Genomic DNA, 22,327 nt, shown 5'->3' with positions numbered 1-22,327 from the left:
CCACATGCCTAGCGGAATCGCTCCGTGTTAGCTCCTCCTTCAATGTCTCCAGCTTCTTCTGCAAAAGCCTGATGAGGGGAATGACCTGACTCAGGCTGGCAGTGTCTGAACTGACTTCACGTGTGGCAAGTTCAAAGGGCATCAGAACCTTGCACAACGTTGAAATCATTCTCCACTGCGCTTGAGACAGGTGCATTCCACCTACTATATCGTGCTCAATTGTATAGGCTTGAATGGCCTTTTGCTGCTCCTCCAACCTCTGAAGCATATAGAGGGTTGAATTCCACCTCGTTACCACTTCTTGCTTCAGATGATGGCAGGGCAGGTTCAGTAGTTTTTGGTGGTGCTCCAGTCTTCTGTACGTGGTGCCTGTACGCCGAAAGTGTCCCGCAATTCTTCTGGCCACCGACAGCATCTCTTGCACGCCCCTGTCGTTTTTTAAAAAATTCTGCACCACCAAATTCAAGGTATGTGCAAAACATGGGACGTGCTGGAATTTGCCCATATTTAATGCACACACAATATTGCTGGCGTTGTCCGATGCCACAAATCCACAGGAGAGTCCAATTGGGGTAAGCCATTCCGCGATGATCTTCCTCAGTTGCCGTAAGAGGTTTTCAGCTGTGTGCGTATTCTGGAAAGCGGTGATACAAAGCGTAGCCTGCCTAGGAAAGAGTTGGCATTTGCGAGATGCTGCTACTGGTGCCGCCGCTGCTGTTCTTGCGGCGGGAGTCCATACATCTACCCAGTGGGCTGTCACAGTCATATAGTCCTGACCCTGCCCTGCTCCACTTGTCCACATGTCCGTGGTTAAGTGGACATTGGGTACAACTGCATTTTTTAGGACACTGGTGAGTCTTTTTCTGACGTCCGTGTACATTCTCGGTATCGCCTGCCTAGAGAAGTGGAACCTAGATGGTATTTGGTAACGGGGGCACACTGCCTCAATAAATTGTCTAGTTCCCTGTGAACTAACGGCGGATACCGGACGCACGTCTAACACCAACATAGTTGTCAAGGCCTCAGTTATCCGCTTTGCAGTAGGATGACTGCTGTGATATTTCATCTTCCTCGCAAAGGACTGTTGAACAGTCAATTGCTTACTGGAAGTAGTACAAGTGGGCTTACGACTTCCCCTCTGGGATGACCATCGACTCCCAGCGGCAACAACAGCAGCGCCAGCAGCAGTAGGCGTTACACGCAAGGATGCATCGGAGGAATCCCAGGCAGGAGAGGACTCGTCAGAATTGCCAGTGACATGGCCTGCAGGACTATTGGCATTCCTGGGGAAGGAGGAAATTGACACTGAGGGAGTTGGTGGGGTGGTTTGCGTGAGCTTGGTTACAAGAGGAAGGGATTTACTGGTCAGTGGACTGCTTCCGCTGTCACCCAAAGTTTTTGAACTTGTCACTGACTTATTATGAATGCGCTGCAGGTGACGTATAAGGGAGGATGTTCCGAGGTGGTTAACGTCCTTACCCCTACTTATTACAGCTTGACAAAGGGAACACACGGCTTGACACCTGTTGTCCGCATTTCTGGTGAAATACCTCCACACCGAAGAGCTGATTTTTTTGGTATTTTCACCTGGCATGTCAACGGCCATATTCCTCCCACGGACAACAGGTGTCTCCCCGGGTGCCTGACTTAAACAAACCACCTCACCATCAGAATCCTCCTGGTCAATTTCCTCCCCAGCGCCAGCAACACCCATATCCTCCTCATCCTGGTGTACTTCAACACTGACATCTTCAATCTGACTATCAGGAACTGGACTGCGGGTGCTCCTTCCAGCACTTGCAGGGGGCGTGCAAATGGTGGAAGGCGCATGCTCTTCACGTCCAGTGTTGGGAAGGTCAGGCATCGCAACCGACACAATTGGACTCTCCTTGTGGATTTGGGATTTCGAAGAATGCACAGTTCTTTGCTGTGCTGCTTTTGCCAGCTTGAGTCTTTTCATTTTTCTAGCGAGAGGCTGAGTGCTTCCATCCTCATGTGAAGCTGAACCACTAGCCATGAACATAGGCCAGGGCCTCAGCCGTTCCTTGCCACTCCGTGTCGTAAATGGCATATTGGCAAGTTTACGCTTCTCCTCCGACAATTTTATTTTAGGTTTTGGAGTCCTTTTTTTTCTGATATTTGGTGTTTTGGATTTGACATGCTCTGTACTATGACATTGGGCATCGGCCTTGGCAGACGACGTTGCTGGCATTTCATCGTCTCGGCCATGACTAGTGGCAGCAGCTTCAGCACGAGGTGGAAGTGGATCTTGATCTTTCCCTAATTTTGGAACCTCAACATTTTTGTTCTCCATATTTTAATAGGCACAACTAAAAGGCACCTCAGGTAAACAATGGAGATGGATACTAGTATACAATTATGGACTGCCTGCCGAGTGCAGACACAGAGGTAGCCACAGCCGTGAACTACCGTACTGTACTGTGTCTGCTGCTAATATAGACTGGTTGATAAAGAGATAGTATACTCGTAACTAGTATGTATGTATAAAGAAAGAAAGAAAAACCACGGTTAGGTGGTATATACAATTATGGACGGGCTGCCGAGTGCCGACACAGAGGTAGCCACAGCCGTGAACTACCGCACTGTACTGTGTCTGCTGCTAATATATAGACTGGTTGATAAAGAGATAGTATACTCGTAACTAGTATGTATGTATAAAGAAAGAAAAAAAAACCACGGTTAGGTGGTATATACAATTATGGACGGGCTGCCGAGTGCCGACACAGAGGTAGCCACAGCCGTGAACTACCGCACTGTACTGTGTCTGCTGCTAATATAGACTGGTTGATAAAGAGATAGTATACTCGTAACTAGTATGTATGTATAAAGAAAGAAAAAAAAACCACGGTTAGGTGGTATATACAATTATGGACGGGCTGCCGAGTGCCGACACAGAGGTAGCCACAGCCGTGAACTACCGCACTGTACTGTGTCTGCTGCTAATATATAGACTGGTTGATAAAGAGATAGTATACTCGTAACTAGTATGTATGTATAAAGAAAGAAAAAAAAACCACGGTTAGGTGGTATATACAATTATGGACGGGCTGCCGAGTGCCGACACAGAGGTAGCCACAGCCGTGAACTACCGCACTGTACTGTGTCTGCTGCTAATATATAGACTGGTTGATAAAGAGATAGTATACTCGTAACTAGTATGTATGTATAAAGAAAGAAAAAAAAACCACGGTTAGGTGGTATATACAATTATGGACGGGCTGCCGAGTGCCGACACAGAGGTAGCCACAGCCGTGAACTACCGCACTGTACTGTGTCTGTTGCTAATATAGACTGGTTGATAAAGAGATAGTATACTCGTAACTAGTATGTATGTATAAAGAAAGAAAAAAAAACCACGGTTAGGTGGTATATACAATTATGGACGGGCTGCCGAGTGCCGACACAGAGGTAGCCACAGCCGTGAACTACCGCACTGTACTGTGTCTGCTGCTAATATAGACTGGTTGATAAAGAGATAGTATACTCGTAACTAGTATGACTATAAAGAAAGAAAAAAAAACCACGGTTAGGTGGTATATACAATTATGGACGGGCTGCCGAGTGCCGACACAGAGGTAGCCACAGCCGTGAACTACCGCACTGTACTGTGTCTGCTGCTAATATATAGACTGGTTGATAAAGAGATAGTATACTCGTAACTAGTATGTATGTATAAAGAAAGAAAAAAAAACCACGGTTAGGTGGTATATACAATTATGGACGGGCTGCCGAGTGCCGACACAGAGGTAGCCACAGCCGTGAACTACCGCACTGTACTGTGTCTGCTGCTAATATAGACTGGTTGATAAAGAGATAGTATACTCGTAACTAGTATGTATGTATAAAGAAAGAAAAAAAAACCACGGTTAGGGGGTATATACAATTATGGACGGGCTGCCGAGTGCCGACACAGAGGTAGCCACAGCCGTGAACTACCGCACTGTACTGTGTCTGCTGCTAATATATAGACTGGTTGATAAAGAGATAGTATACTCGTAACTAGTATGTATGTATAAAGAAAGAAAAAAAAACCACGGTTAGGTGGTATATACAATTATGGACGGGCTGCCGAGTGCCGACACAGAGGTAGCCACAGCCGTGAACTACCGCACTGTACTGTGTCTGCTGCTAATATATAGACTGGTTGATAAAGAGATAGTATACTCGTAACTAGTATGTATGTATAAAGAAAGAAAGAAAAACCACGGTTAGGTGGTATATACAATTATGGACGGGCTGCCGAGTGCCGACACAGAGGTAGCCACAGCCGTGAACTACCGCACTGTACTGTGTCTGCTGCTAATATAGACTGGTTGATAAAGAGATAGTATACTCGTAACTAGTATGTATGTATAAAGAAAGAAAGAAAAACCACGGTTAGGTGGTATATACAATTATGGACGGGCTGCCGAGTGCCGACACAGAGGTAGCCACAGCCGTGAACTACCGCACTGTACTGTGTCTGCTGCTAATATAGACTGGTTGATAAAGAGATAGTATACTCGTAACTAGTATGTATGTATAAAGAAAGAAAAAAAAACCACGGTTAGGTGGTATATACAATTATGGACGGGCTGCCGAGTGCCGACACAGAGGTAGCCACAGCCGTGAACTACCGCACTGTACTGTGTCTGCTGCTAATATAGACTGGTTGATAAAGAGATAGTATACTCGTAACTAGTATGACTATAAAGAAAGAAAAAAAAACCACGGTTAGGTGGTATATACAATTATGGACGGGCTGCCGAGTGCCGACACAGAGGTAGCCACAGCCGTGAACTACCGCACTGTACTGTGTCTGCTGCTAATATAGACTGGTTGATAAAGAGATAGTATACTACTAATATTATATATACTGGTGGTCAGGTCACTGGTCACTAGTCACACTGGCAGTGGCACTCCTGCAGCAAAAGTGTGCACTGTTTAATTTTAATATAATATTATGTACTCCTGGCTCCTGCTATAACCTATAACTGGCACTGCAGTGCTCCCCAGTCTCCCCCACAATTATAAGCTGTGTGAGCTGAGCACAGTCAGATATATATATACATTGATGCAGCACACTGGGCTGAGCAGTGCACACAGATATGGTATGTGACTGAGTCACTGTGTGTATCGTTTTTTTCAGGCAGAGAACGGATATATTAAATAAAACAAACAACTGCACTGTCTGGTGGTCACTGTGGTCGTCAGTCACTAAACTCTGCACTCTCTTCTACAGTATCACAGCCTCAGGTCAATCTCTCTCTCTCTCTCTCAACCCTAATCTAAATGGAGAGGACGCCAGCCACGTCCTCTCCCTATCAATCTCAATGCACGTGTGAAAATGGCGGCGACGCGCGGCTCCTTATATAGAATCCGAGTCTCGCGAGAATCCGACAGCGTCATGATGACGTTCGGGCGCGCTCGGGTTAACCGAGCAAGGCGGGAGGATCCGAGTCTGCTCGGACCCGTGAAAAAAACATGAAGTTCGTGCGGGTTCGGATTCAGAGAAACCGAACCCGCTCATCTCTATGGCTGACTTCAAGCCTACATTTCAGCTTGTTTTAATCAGCCACAGAACCTGTGTAATCCATAAGCGTCCCAGGTAAAAGGGATAATATGGTCACTTTATATTCTGGATGTGTGTGGTGTAGGGGTGCTGGGTCTGTGGTGGACAGTGCTACTCTGGGTTATGGGTTTGTGGTGGTGGAGTGCTCCTCTAGATGCTGGGGACTTCTGGGTGCTGTAAGGATGACACAACCCCACTCTTGTGTTATGCTGTGCCTGTGATATGTGCCGTGCAGTCCCCAGTGACCCTCTGTCAGGGACGGGTTGGGTATGGGAGATCAGTAGTAAGGATGTCGGCAGTAAAAATACCGACACAGGCATCCCAACTGCTCGGAACCCCAACAGAGGCACCGCACTTAAGTAACCCTAATCAAAACCCTCCCCCTAAACCTCCCTCTAGTGCGTAAAACTGACCTCCCCCCCACAGCCTAAACCTAACCCTCCCCGGCATACTTACATTCGGGATTCCGGTTGCTGGGATTTGACAGGCTTTTCTGATGGAATGTGATACCTCTTGGATACATTTATGTATATATTAATTAGGTTTGGAGATTATGGTGTATCAATTTGTTCTTTAATGTTGCACACACTACGTGCTGGAGCTACAGCTGCTTCGATGTTGTTATATATTAATCAGTATATATATATATATATATGTTTATAGTCATTATCATCAGGCTTTGCCATTTTTGATCTTAAATACATTTGTTGATGGGTACATATTTAGCTATATTATATAGTTTATGACATTAGTTTTCCTTCATATTTATTGCTGGCTTCACCGCAGAGATTCATGACCTACTCACTTTCAGATACTCTAAGCCTTAGTGCCGTTTATATGTTTATCATGTAGAGTACTGTACTATAATCAGACTGTTCACATTATTATGTTGGTGAAGGCACTTGTTTATTTTTGTAACTAGGCAACGTTCGGGTTGGTAACAGCGCAGTGAGTCTCGCGTCGCAGGTGTGTGACGTCACTCTTCCCCGGCATTTAGCGTGGTTGACGGATACTGTGACACAGGGTGATTTTCTATATATGTAAGCTAAGAGATTCTTCATTATCGTCCTGACAAAAGTTTTGAATGAATAAAACCGAAACGTTGACCACAAGGAATGGTGTTTGACGCCTGCTTATAGTTTAGCAACGTGGAAGTACTATGAGTGCCGCCGATACCATTTCCCTGCATATTTAGCTGCATTCAGCGACCGTGGAGGGCACCTTGGCAACTTTGTCTATCTTATTACCGAGTACCGGCTACAACCTGATATATATATATATATATATATATATATATATAATACACACACCCCCACACAGTCATACACTTTCCCTATATCAAATGGGGATGGGGGGGGGGGGGGCGCCAGTCCCTTACTTTGCCAGGGGTGCTCAGACCCCTAGATACACCCCTGCACATGGTCTTGCCCAACTGCTAACAAATTTGCTGCTGTGATCAGATCTGAATTAGGGCCTAAAGGAGTCATTCAGACCTGATTGCTCGCTAGTTGGTTTTTGCAGTCCTGCGTTCGCATATTCGCCACCCACCGGGGAGTGTATTCAGGGCCGGTTCCGGGGCTTCTTGCGCCCCGGGCGGCATTAGGGGGCGTGGCTTCATACAGGGGGCGTGGTCAGTTACGCCCCCTGTACTGTAGTAGGATGTGCGGTGCGCGATGACGTCATCGTGCACCGCACAGCAAAGGTCCTCTCCACGAAGGAAAACTAGACTCTAAGCGTCTAGTTCCCTTCGTGGAGAGGACCTTTGCTGTGCGGTGCGCGATGACGTCAACGCGCACCGCACATCATTACAGTTAAGGTCCTCTCCAGGAAGGGAAACTAGACGCGTAGCGTCTAGTTTCCCTTGACAGCGGGCAGCCCACGAAGGGAAACTAGACGCATAGCGTCTAGTTACCCTTCACAGGACAGCGGGCAGCGGCAGCGGGGGGCACCACAGCAGCAGCGGATCTTGCCATGGTGCGGCGCCCTCCGGAAGGCGGCACCCCGGGCAAAAGTCCTGCTTGCCCGTGGCAAGATCCGCTACTGAGTGTATTGCGCGATCGCATGTGCAGCCAATCGGTACAAAAATACTTTGTATAGTTTCTGAGTTGCCCAGAACTTACTCAGTCTCTGCGATCACTTCAACCTGTCCGGGGCCGTAATTGACGTCAGACACCCGCCCTGCAAACACTTGAACACGCCTGCGTTTTTCCAACCACTTCCTGAAAATGGTCAGTTGCCACCCACAAACGCCTTCTTCCTGTCAATCTCCTTGCGATCGGCTGTGCGAATGGATTCTTCGTAAAACCCATCGCACAGATATTATCCGCTCTGTACCTGTGCCACGCGCCTGCGCATTGCGGTGCATACACATGTGCAGTTCTGACCTGATCGCAGCGCTACAAAAAACGCTAGCGAACTATCAGGTCTGAATGACCCCCTAAGTGCTGCAGTTCAGTTACAGCACCAGTGTAACAAAAATACAAGTAATATTATAGATGTTCCTAACATAAAATAAAACTGACTGTTTTGATAACTGCCTACATCCATCTTACTAGGCTGGTAGTTAACTATTGACATGCCAAACAGTGACTTGCTTTAAATCTTCCTAAGCAGCAGTGAGCACAAATAATGATGGTTAACAGTAACACTGCCCTTAGGAGCTCTGGGCTGTGTATCAGTAGAGGACTGTTATATATAAACAATATATATTTCTGCAGCGGGGTACACTGGGGTTACACAGGGATAACATTTGGGTGTAGAGTTGGATCTTGATCCGAGGGACCAACAGGATAAAAGCTTTGACTGTTCCCAAGATGCACAGCGCTGCCTCCTCTATAACCCCACCTCCGTGGACAGGAGCTCAGTTTGTAAGTTGGTGCCGGCAGGCAGCTAACAGGGAGGGCTGCGCTAGGCAGCCCTGAAAAGCTTTTTTAGAAGACAGAAGACTTCAAGAGCCACAGCACAGGCACTTAAAAGTGCTATATGTCATTCTGACATATCGTGCTTCGGCTCCCTCACCTCCTCCAGTGGCGCTGTATACTCCCGCACCCTAGTTGCCGGGTACTTATAGCGGAGGGCTCCGATTTCTCATCAGGCACACACACTTGCCTCTGCTCTCCAGGATCGCGTGGCTGCATTACAGGGAGGAGGTAAGAGGGTCCCCCAGGCGGGACACGCTGAAAAACACGATCCGCCGTGGTCTCTGGGAGATGGGCCGCGTGCGCTGGCGTGGACACTGTGGCCATACAGGGACCCCACTAGACCACCTGGGCAAGGGGCACAGGTCGGATTACCTCATAATCCACTTTAATAGGCTCCGCAGTAACCGATGGAGAAGTCCAGCAAGGGGATAAGGCTCTGACCTGTAGCCCCTCCCCCAGCCCCAGGTGCCATTTGCTGCAAATGTTCCCACCCTGGAGCTGCATCTCTCTCTCTCCCTCACTCCCTGTCAGCGTTTGGGCGCCATTACACACATGCTGAGCTGATTCTGGGACTGCTGGGCAATGTCTCCTCTGTAAAGCCGCCTGCATCATCAGCGCTGTGCATTTACAGGACACTTAAGTATTCTACATGTCATTTAGACAGTGTTAGTTAAGAACAAGTGCAATACTACAGGGATATTTAGTACAAGTACCCTGTGATATACATCCAGTCTTTACTGTGCATTGTTATATCTATATACCTATATAGCTTTACTTAGTGGTACAGTTTGTACTTAGTATTGCTAGTCCAGTGCAGTTTTATTGTCTGTAATAATTTCTGGATTGTATATGTGAGTGTGTGTGCCAATAGCTGCTGTGTTATCTCTATTTCATGTATCTCACACATATTGCTATCCCTATATTCTGTACCCTGAGGGGGGCTAAGTGCATCAGGGTTCTCATATAATATAGTGTTTCACAGGATATACTACTTTGATATTTTTCTCTGTGTTTTACAGTCACCACATACCTCTTAAATCATCTGTTTGTGCTCTGCTTTGCAGTCACACTATACAGGGTTTTTTTTTGTCAGGTAATTGGTCTGCTTATATAGTACTATTACACCCTAAGGTTACGCTTACATATAATGTCTGCTAAACAGGGTGGTAGATCCATGGCTGATCCTGCACCATGCAGTGCTGACGCCACGGATTACTCGGAGGAAAACATAGCAGCTGAGGGTTCAGGTGCTGGGGGTTCTATACCCCATGGTCAGTCTGCAGCAACGGGGGCAATCAAGACCCACCTTGGGCTGTTTTCTCTAATTTACTGACTACGCTAGTAACTAGACTTACGCCCCCTATGGGACCTCCATTACAGCCACATATTGTCCCTGCAGTTAATCCGCCAATTGCAGATACTCTGTCCTCTCAGTTACAGCAATTAAATCAGTCTCTGGCTAAGCAAAATCCTCACTCTCGCCCGCCTAAGACTAAGAGGTCATCTAAACGGGCCATTAATTCCTCACAATCCACATGTTTTGGATACCTCATCCGATGAAGATGGCGCTTACACTGACCCTTCAGACACTGATGCAGATGCTTCTGATGGGGAATTTCTGACACAAGTGGATGTTCCTGACCTCTTGGAGGCTATCAGGCTGATTCTTCAAATCGATGATGACGAAGAGCTTCCAGCTACCTCTAAGAAACCAGATAAGTTTAAACGTCAGAAGGTTACTAAATTAGTTTTACCTCATTCTGACCACTTGGTTGACATTCATCAGGAATCCTGGGAAAATCCAGGAAATAAATTTTCCCTGTCTAAAAAGATGCTAGCTTGTTATCCCCTTGCTGCAGAGTTAAGTAAAAAATGGGAAACACCTCCGCCGGTGGATTCACAAGTAGCACGTCTGGTGGTGTCCTCTGCTCTGCCTGTCACTACCGTTACCTCACTGAAGGAACTGACAGATAAGCGTATGGAGGGTTGCTTGAAGTCCATTTACACTCTTGCTGGAGCTGTGCATAGGCCCACTGGTGCGGCTTCTTGGGCGGCAAAAGCTATTGAAGCCTGGGTTCAGGAAGTTGAAGCGGAACTACCGTCGGATTTTCCTGATAATGCTAGACAATATCTTTCATATATTATTACAGCCTCTTATTATATTCAGGAGGCGGCATCTGATGCAGGTGTCCTGGCGGCCAAGGCATCTACTACGTCCATTCTGGCTCGCCGGATTCTCTGGTTGCGGTCCTGGTCCATAGATCTGGACTCTAAAAAGACATTGGAGGTGATCCCTTTTAAGGGAAACATTCTTTTTGGGGAAGATCTCAACAAGATTGATGCTGACTTGACATTAGCTACGACTGCATGTCTGCTTAGTACTTCTCCTTCGGCTCCAAAGGCTAAGAGTACTTCCTTTCGTTCCTTTCAACCTCCAGGTAAAGCAAAGGGTCCAGCGTACCCGAAACAGGCTCGCACTTCCAAAATCTCTAAGCCCAAACCTAAACGTGCCTGGGCTGCCCTTAAGCCTGCTTCCAAAACAGACAATCCTACTGTATGATGGGGCGGGCCTCCCCCTGGGTGGTCCCAGGGTGGTAGGCCGACTTCTACGGTTTGCTCAGGTGTGGTTACAGACCACTTCGGATGCCTGGGTAAGGGAAGTCGTCACTCACGGATACGCCATCTCTTTCAAGAAACGTCCCCCTCGCCAGTTTTGCTCAACAAACAACCCTTCGGATCAGGTAAAAGTAAAAACTCTCCACTTGGTGGTACAATCTCTCCTGGATACAGGAGTGATAGTGCCGGTGCCTCTGGCTCAGAGAGGCAGGGGGTACTATTCCATGCTGTTCCTAGTTCCGAAACCGAATGGGTCCTCTCAGCCCATTCTCAACCTCAAATCTTTGAACAAATTTGTGAAAGTTTCCAAATTCCGTATGGAAGCGCTTCGCTCTATTGTTCTGGCTTTGGAGCTCAAGGACTATATGGTATCCCTGGACATACAGGATGCATACCTGTATATACCTATTGCAGTGTCACATCAGCAATACCTGTGGTTTGCTATTGGCAACCTACGTTTTCAATTCCAGGCCTTACCTTTCAGTCTGACCACGGCTCCAAGAATTTTCACCAAGGTCATGGCGGTCATGACGGCTCTACTCTGTCATCTGGAACTGACGGTCCAATTCCTGCAAGCCCACGGGTGGCTCATCAACTGGAAGAAATCTTCCCTGGTCCCTGCTCAGAGCATGGTGCACCTGGGAGCGCTACTGGACATCCACAACCAGCGGTTGTTTTTGTCTCCGGAGAAGGTCCTGAAACTTCAGGACAAGATAAGATGCTTCCTCTCTCGCCCACATGTGTCGGTACACTCGGCGATGCAAGTACTTGGCCTCATGGTGTTGGCTTTTGACATGGTAGAGTATGATCAATTTCATTCCTGCCCTCTGCAGCGGTTGATACTTTCCAAGTGGGACGGCCTGCCTCACCGGATCAGTACTCACATGATCTTCTTGACTCCGGAGGTCCGCTTGTCACTGAGCTGGTGGCTACAGGACCAGCAAATGAGCAGGGGTCGTCCCTTCTGGATCTCCAACTGGGTCCTTCTGATGATGGATGCCAGTCTGCGTGGCTGGGGCGCGGTGTTGGAGCAACACACTCTTCAGGGTCGGTGGACCAGGGAGGAATCTCTCCTCCCGATAAACATTTTGGAATTGCGGGCAGTGCTCAATGCGTTAACACTAGCCCTGCCTCTAGTACAGAACAGGCCTGTTCAAGTACAGTTGGACAATGCCACCACGGTGGCATACATAAATCATCAAGGCGGCACTAGAAGCCGCATGGCAATGACTGAAGTGTCAAAAATCCTTCTTTGGGCAGAACGCTATCTGCCAGCCATATCGGCAGTGTTCATTCCGAGAGTCCTCAACTGGGATGCGGACTTCCTCAGTCATCAGGACGTACACGCCGGAGAGTTCAAGCAAGAAGGAGGAATACTACTTCTAATCTCTCCAGCGTGGCCCAGACGGCATTGGTTCTCAGACCTGCAGGGTCTCTCGATAGAGCGTCTTCTTCTACTTCCACAGCGCCCAGACCTCCTCGTTCAAGGCCCTTGTGTCTACTAGGATTTGGCCCGGCTGGCTTTGACGGCATGGCTCTTGAAGCTTCCGTATTGAGGGCCAAAGGATTTTCTGAGGCGGTCGTTCAAACTATGTTGAAGGCCCGTAAACCGGCGTCTGCTCGGATTTATTATAGGGTCTGGAATTCTTACTTCGCCTGGTGTGCGACTAACCATTATGACGCATACAAGTTCAGTACTGCCAAGCTTTTGGATTTCCTGCAACAGGGCCTGGACTTAGGCCTTCGTCTGGCCTCCCTCAAGGTTCATATTTCTGCCTTGTCGATATGGTTTCAGAGAAAAATTGCGACTCTGCCTGATGATGATCATACATTCACTCAGGGTGTTTTACGGATTCAACTTCCTTATGTCCCGCCTGTGGTTCCTTGGGATTTGTCGGTTATTCTGGATGCCCTACAAGAGTTTGCGTTTGAACCTCTTGAGTCTGTGTACCTTAAGTGGCTTACTCTTAAGGTCTTGTTCTTGCTGGCTTTTGCCTCTGCTAGATGAGTTTCAGACTTGGGTGCCTTGTCCTGTAGGTCTCCCTTTCTGATTTTTCACCGTGGCCGGGCGGTTCTTAGAACTCGTCCTGGTTATTTGCCTAAGGTGGTGTCCAGTGGCGGAACAAGCAAGCGGTGGGCCCAGGTGCGACAAAATGCTTTGGGCCCCCCCCCCATCCCATCCAAGTCCACCCCATGGGCAGTGCGCGCCGTAGGCGCGCGCAAAAATACATAGTGGCGTGGCTTCGTGGGGAAGGGGTGTGTCCACAAAATAATACCAATTCATAAAACGGTGCACAGTAGTCTCCATTCTTCAAATTACGCCGCACAGTAGCACCACTACACCAGGTAGAGACCCTTTTACACCTTACAGCGAACAGATTCCCCTTTTTACACATAACGGCAGACAGCGTGCACTTTTTACACATAACGGCAGACAGCGTGCCCTCGTTACACATAGCGGCAGACAGCGTGCACTTTTTACACATTACGGCAGACAGCGTCCCCATTTTACACATTACGGCAGACAGCATACACTTTTTACACATAATGGCAGACAGCGTGCCCTCGTTACACATAGCGGCAGACAGCATCCCCTTTTTACACATTACGGCAGACAGCATACACTTTTTGCACATAATGGCAGACAGCGTGCCCTCGTTACACATAGCGGCAGACAGCGTGCACTTTTTACACATTACGGCAGACAGCGTCCCCATTTTACACATTACGGCAGACAGCATACACTTTTTACACATAATGGCAGACAGCGTGCCCTCGTTACACATAGCGGCAGACAGCATCCCCTTTTTACACATTACGGCAGACAGCATACACTTTTTACACATAATGGCAGACAGCGTGCCCTCGTTACACATAGCGGCAGACAGCGTGCCCTCGTTACACATAGCGGCAGACAGCGTGCACTTTTTACACATTACGGCAGACAGCGTCCCCATTTTACACATTACGGCAGACAGCATACACTTTTTACACATAATGGCAGACAGCGTGCCCTCGTTACACATAGCGGCAGACAGCATCCCCTTTTTACACATTACGGCAGACAGCATACACTTTTTACACATAATGGCAGACAGCGTGCCCTCGTTACACATAGCGGCAGACAGCATCCCCTTTTTACACATTACGGCAGACAGCATACACTTCTTACACATTACGGCAGACAGCGTCCCCATTTTACACATTACGGCAGACAGCATACACTTTTTACACATAACGGCAGACAGCATCCCCATTTTACACATTACGGCAGACAGCATACACTTTTTACACATAACGGCAGACAGCGTGCCCTTTTTACACATTACGGCAGGCAGATTCTACCTTTTTACACATAGCGGCAGGCAGATTCCCCATTTTTATACATAGCGGCAGGCAGATTCCCCATTTTTACACATTGCGGCAGGCTGATTCCCCCTTTTTACATTGCGGCAGGCAGATTCCCCCTTTTTACACATTGCGGCAGGCAGATTCCCCATTTTTATACATAGCGGCAGGCAGATTCCCCATTTTTATACATAGCGGCAGGCAGTCCCCCCTTTTTACACATTGCGGCAGGCTGATTCCCCCTTTTTACACATTGCGACAGGCAGTCCCAACAAATAAAAAAAGAAAGAGACAAGAAAGAAAGAAAGAAAGAAAGAAAGAAAGAAAGAAAGAAAGAAAGAAAGAAAGAAAGAAAGAAAAATTATACTTACCCTCTCTGTTGGCTCAGGCTCCTTGTGCAGCTTCCCGGGCAGTAGAGAAGAAGGAGGAGGGAGGTGGAGGAGGGAGCCGCAGCAGCGCTGTGTTATTGGTGGAGGCGCTGCTGCTGCTGCCCCTCTGCTTCACTGTAGGCTGTTCTCAGAGACAGCCTATAGTGAAGCAGAGGAGCAGCAGCAGCAGCGCCTCCACCAGTAACAAAGCGCTGCTGCGGCTCCCTCCTTCACCTCCGTCCTCCACCTTACCCCGTACCGCTGCAGTGCGCGCCGCTCCTCTCCTCTCTCTCCGGGCGGCTGTGCGCTGCGGGCAGCGGTTGCCCGCAGCGCACAGCGGCATGTAATGAGTCAGTTTGACTCATTACATGCTTGGGCCCCTGATCAGAGGCGGGCCCCAGTGCAACGCACTGCTTGCACTGCCGTTAGTTCCGCCTCTGGTGGTGTCGTCTTTCCACCTTAACCAGGAAATTGTGGTTCCAGCATTTTCCTCTCCAGGTTTATCCTCCAAAGAACGGTCTTTGGATGTGGTACAGGCTCTCCGTATTTATGTGAAGAGAAGAGCTTCTCTTAGGAGATCTGATTCCCTCTTTGTCCTTTTTGGTTTTCACAAATGTGGCTGGCCTGCTAATAAGCAGACCTAGGCCAGATGGATTAGAATGGTGATTGCACATTCTTATGTACAGGCTGGCCTTCCAGCTCCTGCTACTATCAAAGCCCATTTTACTCGGTCTGTTGGACCTTCTTGGGCGGCCTGCCGTGGGGCGACCCTTGAACAATTGTGCAAAGCGGCTACGTGGTCCTCAGTGAACACGTTCATAAGGTTCTATGCCTTCGATACTTCCGCCTCCCAGGATGCCTCCTGTGGACGCTGGGTTCTTGTGCCCGCTACAGTGCGTCCCCTCCCATGAGGAACTGCTTTAGGACATCCCCGTTGTTATCCCTGTGGAACCCCAGCGTACCACGCTGCAGAAAAGGAGATTTACCTTTGTTAAATCTCGTTCTGCGAGGTACAGTGTGTTCCACTGGGCGCCCACCCTGATGCACTTAGCTTCTTTGGGTTTGTATGGCATTAGCCGCTGGTACCTTCCCCTGTCGCTAGAATGTGGTACATGTGGCTACTAACGGTTGTCGTCTCTTTTACCTGCTACTGCATTGGACTGGTTAACAAATCTGAGCTCCTGTGCACGGAGGTGGGGTTATAGAGGAGGCGGCGCTGTGCATCTTGGGAACAGTCAAAGCTTTTAGCCTGTTGGTGCCTCAGATCAAGATCCAACTCTACACTACGATGTTATCCCTGTGGAACCCAGTGTACCTCGCAGAAAGAGATTTAACAAAGGTAAGTTCTTACCATAAATCTCCTTTTATTAATAATGTAATATATTAATTTCTGTTCGGGCAGTCTAGTGGATGTACTCTAACACTGACATCTGCGGTGAAATGGTGCCCGAATCACCGTTAGAGGAATTTATATTAAATCCAAAACAGAGATCAGATACCAGGAAAATGACATTTTGCATTGATTTGGAATCCAGGCCTGGTGGGAAAACCCAAGCCACAGCTTGGATTCCTGAAGTTCAGACAGGCTTGGTTTTCAGGAAACCAGGCCCGCACATCTCTACATATAGGCCCTCATTCCGAGTTGTTCGCTCGCAAGGCGATTTTAGCAGTATTGCACACGCTAAGCCGCCGCCTACTGGGAGTGAATCTTAGCTTCTTAAAATTGCGAACGAAAGATTCGCAATATTGCGATTACCCATCTCGTAGCAGTTTCAGAGTAGCTTCAGACTTACTTGGCATCTGCGATCAGTTCAGTGCTTATCGTTCCTGGTTTGACGTCACAAACACACCCAGCGTTCGCCCAGACACTCCTCCGTTTCTCCAGCCACTCCCGCGTTTTTTCCAGAAACGGTAGCGTTTTTCCCCACACGCCCATAAAACGGCCAGTTTCCGCCCAGTAACACCCATTTCCTGTCAATCACACTACGATCGCCTGAGCGAAGAAAAAGCCGTGAGTAAAAATCCAAACTTCATAGCAAATTTACTTGGCGTAGTCGCAGTGCGGACATTGCGCATGCGCACTAAGCGGAAAAACGCTGCGATACGAATAAATTTTCCGAGCGAACGACTCGGAATGACCTCCATAATTCAAAACATGTGTAGACAAAAGAATAATAAAGAAACAGAATGAGAGACAAATATAGGAGATAATACAAATACAATTAAATCATTAAATTGAGTCATGTTGTAGATACAAAAGTTCCCAGGATGCCTGCAGATATTCAGGGAAAACACTACTACCCAACCACCAAGCTCCATCATTCCACCAATCAAGGGCGTAGCTACCATAGGTGCAGGGAGTGCAGCTGCTATGGGGCCCAGAGTTTAGAAGGGCCCACCTTTGCTTTCAAAGTTACATGCGTTACATTTTTCACTATTGGGTGATACATAAGAGCTCTTACAATCTTTAGCTTTGTGGCCTACAATTTAACTAGTTATGTCCCTGGACCTGTTTATTGTATGTAGTAGAAAATTAACTGGAGGGCATTATAATGTTACATAATATGAACTGGGGACACTGTATGTAATATAATATGAATTGTGGGTACTGTGTTACATACTGTGTACTGGCAGTCCTGCAATGTGACATAATGTGAACTAGGGCACTACTATGGGGCATAACGTTAACTAAGGGGGACATGTACTAAGCAGTGAAAAAAGTGCAGAAGTGAGCCAGTGGAGAAGTTGCCCTTGGCAACCAATCAGCATTGACATAACATTTATAATTTGCATACTATAAAAGTATACAGTGCTGCTGACTCCACTTTTATCACTGCTTAGTACATGTCCCCCTAAGTCTCTACTATGGTTCAGAAAATGAACTACAGTAGGGAACTAATATGTGGCTTAAAATTAACACCTACTGCGGAGAGGTGTCACTCAAGAAGCATTGGGACATGGACCCCTTCAAAATGTTCCTATGGGGCCCACAAAGTTCTGGCTATGCCCCTGCCACCAATCCTGGTAAGGCTTAATGGTTTCAGAGGACCACTGGATAAATAAAATTGCATAGATATACAGCGCATCTGTGTAACAGAAAATTGAAAAGAAAGGACAGGAGTGCTATTTTCCTCAGCGGCTTCACTACCTAAGCCACCAGCCTCCTTCCTGAGTTTATAATGGCCTAAAGGATTGTATCCATGATGCACACCGATGGTGCAGTCACAACAGAAAAAGATTGTACTGTAACAGTAGGTAAGTATCAGCAACTGAGTAACAGTCCAGGGGGTAGCACTGAACATAAGCTTAAGGTGTCGATGTACTAAGCCTTGAAGAGAGATAAAGTGGACAGAGGTAAAGTACCAGCCAATCAGCTCCTAACTGTAATTTTTCAAATACATCCTGTAACATGGCAGTTAAGAGCTGATTGGCTGGTACTTTATCTCTCTCCGAGGAGCCAAGGAGACAGCTAAGACAGGATCTTAAATAGGAGCCGGTCAACAGAGCAACAACTGGTGTGAGAACCTTACAAATGGAACTGGTACAACTCATGCAAATCTTTCCAGCCTAGTTTCTACCGATCCCAGCAATCATTAGGTAATTATAATAGTCAAATCCGGCATAGAGCCAAGCATCAGGAATCCAATCCATCAGCAGCAGAGTATCAGAGGACAGGTATCCTCAATAGCATGTAGTAGGGGTCAGAGGGTTGCACTGAACTGCAGGGATGTGGCTGTGGAGACCAGGGAGTATATCACTGCAGCTTCCTATATCTCAAAACAGCACAGGGCCAGGAATCAGCAGTAGTGTGCAGCAGGGTCAGGAATCAGCAGTATAGGAGTCAGGAGCAATCATAGGCAGTGACAGTCTCCAAAGCAGCAGCCAGCAGTACACAGTCAGAGACAAAAATCAAAGATGGCAGCCAGCTATCAGAGATCTGCAAGACAGAGAAAGAGTTCAAGGAGCTCACAGAACTACAGCAGCAGGTTAGGAGAAGGCTTTGGAAGCTCTCCCAATAGCCACAAGGAGACCTCAGGAGGCAGCAGAAAAGCCAGATTACAAAATCTAAGATAGCTGCCAAACGTTTTCAGCACACAGAGGATCAGAGTTGAACAAACACACATCCCCAAGGATCTCCTGAGCTCCCCAAAGGTGACAGATGACTTACTGGATCAGAGGAAAGGTGCTAGGAGTCCCTTTAGGGCAGCAGGATAAGCACACAAGATAAATAGGCTGGAGAGACCTCTCCAGGCCACGCGCCCGCCTGCTACAATATTTGTGTACCAGTATCCTGGGTCCCCATGTATCTGTCTCGCACTGTGCCATAACTAAATGAATGTTAGATTCATAGAGCTTCTCAAAGCAAACACTTTTTATGCGGTTTCTGTCACTGGATTTAAAGATGCAAAAGTACTAAATACCTTATAATGCCTGGTTTTGTATTTAATACTATTGCCCCTTAAAACCCTATGGTCAAAATCGCTGAAGACACGGTTGCTATGAAATGTGCTGCTTAGTAAACCTAGCCCACTGTGGAAGACCACCCAAGCAGCCAAAGTGAGAGCTATTGATTTTTCCAGTTGTATTCTTTTTATTTTCTGTACCCATTGTTGCCCTTTGCATATTTTGCCATTTATCTCCAGCATTTTTCTTCCATATTATCCTATCATCTACTCATAATTTTGTCATCTGTGCTTTATTACTGTATACTGTACAACTTTAATGCCTACATCTTGCAACTAGTGATGAGCGGGTTCGGTTCGTCGGAATCCGAACCACCCCGAACTTCACCCATTTTACACGGTTCCGAGGCAGATTCGAATCTTCCCGCCTTGCTCGGTTAACCCGAGCGCGCCCGAACGTCATCATCCCGCTGTCGGATTCTCGCGAAATTCGGATTCTATATAAGGAGCCGCGCGTCACCGCCATTTTTCACTCGTGCATTGGAAATGATAGTGAGAGGACGTGGCTGGCGTCCTCTCAGTTTTATTCAGGTGGCTGGAAATATCTGTGCTCACTGCTTTATTGTGGGGACTGGGGACCAGCAGTATTATATAGGAGGAGTACAGTGCAGAGTTTTGCTGACCAGTGACCACCAGTATTATACGTTCTCTGCCTGAAAAACGCTCCATATCTGTGCTCAGTGTGCTGCATATATCTGTGCTCACACTGCTTTATTGTGGGGACTGGGGACCAGCAGTATTATATAGGAGGAGTACAGTGCAGAGTTTTGCTGACCAGTGACCACCAGTATTATAAGTTGTCTGCCTGAAAAACGCTCCATATCTGTGCTCAGTGTGCTGCATATATCTGTGCTCACACTGCTTTATTGTGGGGACTGGGGACCAGCAGTATTATATAGGAGGAGTACAGTGCAGAGTTTTGCTGACCAGTGACCACCAGTATTATACGTTCTCTGCCTGAAAAACGCTCCATATCCGTGCTGCATTGTAGTATATAGTAGGAGTACAGTGCATAATTTTGCTGACCACCAGTATATAATATATAGCAGTACGGTACAGTAGGCCACTGCTCTACCTACCTCTGTGTCGTCAAGTATACTATCCATCCATACCTGTGATGCATTTCAGTTTTGCACAGTTTGCTGACCACCAGTATATAATATATAGCAGTACGGTACAGTAGGCCACTGCTCTACCTACCTCTGTGTCGTTAAGTATACTATCCATCCATACCTGTGGTGCATTTCAGTTGTGCGCAGTATATATAGTAGTAGGCCATTGCTATTGATACTGGCATATAATTCCACACATTAAAAAATGGAGAACAAAAATGTGGAGGGTAAAATAGGGAAAGATCAAGATCCACTTCCACCTCGTGCTGAAGCTGCTGCCACTAGTTATGGCCGAGACGATGAAATGCCATCAACGTCGTCTGCCAAGGCCAATGCCCAATGTCATAGTAGAGAGCATGTAAAATCCAAAAAACAAAAGTTCAGTAAAATGACCCAAAAATCAAAATTAAAAGCGTCTGAGGAGAAGCGTAAACTTGCCAATATGCCATTTACGACACGGAGTGGCAAGGAACGGCTGAGGCCCTGGCCTATGTTCATGGCTAGTGGTTCAGCTTCACATGAGGATGGAAGCACTCATCCTCTCGCTAGAAAACTGCAGTGCCACTCCTAGATGGGCCAGTTGTTTGTGTCGGCCACTTGGGTCGCTTAGCTTAGTCACACAGCTACCTCATTGCGCCTCTTTTTTTCTTTGCTTCATGTGCTGTTTGGGGACTATTTTTTTGAAGTGCCATCCTGTCTGACACTGCAGTGCCACTCCTAGATGGGCCAGGTGTTTGTCTCGGCCACTTGGGTCGCTTAGCTTAGTCACACAGCTACCTCATTGCGCCTCTTTTTTTCTTTGCATCATGTGCTGTTTGGGGACTATTTTTTTGAAGTGCCATCCTGTCTGACACTGCAGTGCCACTCCTAGATGGGCCAGGTGTTTGTGTCGGCCACTTGGGTCGCTTAGCTTAGTCATCCAGCGACCTCGGTGCAAATTTTAGGACTAAAAATAATATTGTGAGGTGTTCAGAATAGACTGGAAATGAGTGGAAATTATGGTTATTGAGGTTAATAATACTATGGGATCAAAATTACCCCCAAATTCTATGATTTAATCTGTTTTTGAGGGGTTTTTGTAAAAACACACCTGAATCCAAAACACACCCGAATCCGACAAAAAATTTTCAGGGAGGTTTTGCCAAAACGCATCCGAATCCAAAACACGGCCGCGGAACCGAATTCAAAACCAAAACACAAAACCCGAAAAATGTCCGGTGCACATCACTACTTGCAACCATTATGTTTTTCTCTCACAACACTTTTTCTGTTATTTTATCTCTCTGGATTTAACTGACTTTTGCACTACTTATTGTCATTTAATAATAGGCTTGCCATACTGTCCCTTTAACCACTTAACTGTAATGGTCATATCACATGCGACTGCATCGCCCCACTGTGTCTCCCAGTTTTTGACGAGTGGATCCACTTTGCAGATGTGCATAATATAATATTTAAATATTTGAAAAAATATTATTTAAAATATGGTGGTGTTGGGTAGTTCTTTCCTCCTACTCATTCCATGTCCTTCCTCCTGAACCTTCCCTCTCCTTGTTTTTTTTTAAAAGCAATGATCTTATATTTAATGCTGTTTGCCTTGTAACAATGTTTTATATTTCTGCCTCTATATTTGTAGCCTGCACATGTAAACACACATCCACTCACAAGCCACGCCTCCCACTAAGATTACACAGCATTTGCATTGAGCCTGGCTGCAATGCAAATGGAAGGTCCGAATAGGAGCAATAAGCAAGCCTTCTCGACCACCAGAATGTGTGGCAACACTTCCCACTCTTTTCCTGGGGTCAGTGCAGAAGAACAGTACATTTTAGTTTAAAAATCTGAGTGGCAATGAGCCCTAAATTCTTTTCAGGCAACTTACTGCTGTACCTCCTGATGGCAACCCTGATAGTTGGAACAGGATGTA

The 22,327-nt window shown here is 47.0% G+C and overlaps 1 protein-coding gene across 2 annotated transcripts in view; it reads left to right on the top strand.

Moving 5' to 3' along the window:
* The window catches only part of SEMA6B (semaphorin 6B), a 536,302-nt gene that overhangs the window by 299,572 nt on the left and 214,403 nt on the right, over window positions 1-22,327 (top strand). The window lies entirely within an intron of this gene.

The sequence above is a fragment of the Pseudophryne corroboree genome, chromosome 1 (assembly GCF_028390025.1).
Source record: "Pseudophryne corroboree isolate aPseCor3 chromosome 1, aPseCor3.hap2, whole genome shotgun sequence".
Classification (NCBI taxonomy): Eukaryota; Metazoa; Chordata; class Amphibia; order Anura; family Myobatrachidae; genus Pseudophryne; species Pseudophryne corroboree.
The sequence above is the reverse complement of the archived record's forward strand: the minus strand, read 5'-3'. Positions and strand labels throughout refer to the sequence as shown.